Source organism: Manacus vitellinus, unplaced genomic scaffold (genome assembly GCF_001715985.3).
Source record: "Manacus vitellinus isolate BGI_N305 unplaced genomic scaffold, ASM171598v3 scaffold_132_pilon, whole genome shotgun sequence".
In the NCBI taxonomy this organism is placed as follows: domain Eukaryota; kingdom Metazoa; phylum Chordata; class Aves; order Passeriformes; family Pipridae; genus Manacus; species Manacus vitellinus.
Genome location: NW_021938965.1, coordinates 181984 through 183220, shown reverse-complemented (window position 1 = coordinate 183220; position 1237 = coordinate 181984). Strand labels below are relative to the sequence as shown.

Here is a 1237-nt window from a genome sequence, read left to right as displayed (position 1 = left end):
TGGGGCAGCGGCTGCAGGGGGGGATGGCAGCAGCTTCAGCTCCACGGCACTTCCTGGGGGGAGCTCAGCCCGGGGGGACGGGCAGGGACCTGATGGGGATGGACAGGGGCCCAGCAGGGACAGCCAGGCCCTGCAGGGGAAGGTACAGGGACAACCTGGACCCCCACACTGCCAGGGCTGTCTCTGCTCCTCCTTGCAGGCTCCGTGGCCAGGCACAGTTTGTGTTCCTGGGTGCCCACCATCTCAGCACTTGGAGCTGCTCAAATCAGCGCCCGCAGCTCTGCAGCAAAGCCCCAGCTCACCTGGCACACAGGGGATGGACACAGCACCTGCTCGGGGATGGGCACTCACAGCTTCATGTCTTCCCCACCATGGGGCTCTCCTTCCTCAGCAGCACCTCTGCCTTGCACTTATTCTCAGGCTCATGTTGCCGGTGTATTTTGGTGCTAAAAAAAATCTCCAGGAGTAGTTAATTAGGGGTGAGATAAGAAAGGGTTTATTCTGCCAAGGCAAGATATTACAGGACGCATGCCGGCTGTGCCTGAGAGGTTACATTTTATAATACCATCCATCCAATACCATCCACCCCAGATGTGCCCACTCTGCGGCCTTTCCTCTGATCCGCCCCGGGTCCACCCCCGTAAAATGAGTCGGGGGTGCATTTTGGGACCCCTCCTTTCTCCATCTTCATCATCATCAGAGCACAAAGGGTACATAGTTACCTAATTCCTGACCTATTCTGTGGTTTAGGCCCAGATATGCTGTTCTGTCAACCGTCTAGGCCTTGCCTTGACAAAAGACTAAACATTTCTATTAGATTTGGGGTAAGAGGATTAAGGAATATATAAACAAGGGTGCTAGAGAGAGGGAAAGGAACAAAGGACAAGGGGGGGGAAAGGTTGCTGCTTTTAAAACTTACTTATAAAACTTACAATTCTTACAAATATTAGAAAAATAAAAAAAACATTAGGGGCTTAAGGCATCACTCACCTCAGGGACAGCTCTGGGCTCACCTCTGCGCCACTTCTCAGCCTCACCTCAGCGCCTGGGCTCAAGGACAGGAACCTGCAGGGAGGGGACATCAGGTGCAAGCTGAGGGCTTCCTGCTTGCACTGGCCTCTGGGCTTCTTTCTCCTTCTACAGCCATCCCACAACTTAGCCTGCTTTTCTAACACCACACATTTACAGACTAAGCTTGGAGATAGATATGGACAGACATCTCTATCACCCTGGGGAT

At 53.1% G+C, this 1237-nt stretch overlaps 1 pseudogene; it reads right to left on the bottom strand.

Annotated features, from left to right (window-relative positions):
- The window catches only part of LOC108638853, a 200105-nt pseudogene that overhangs the window by 141553 nt on the left and 57315 nt on the right, over nt 1–1237 (bottom strand).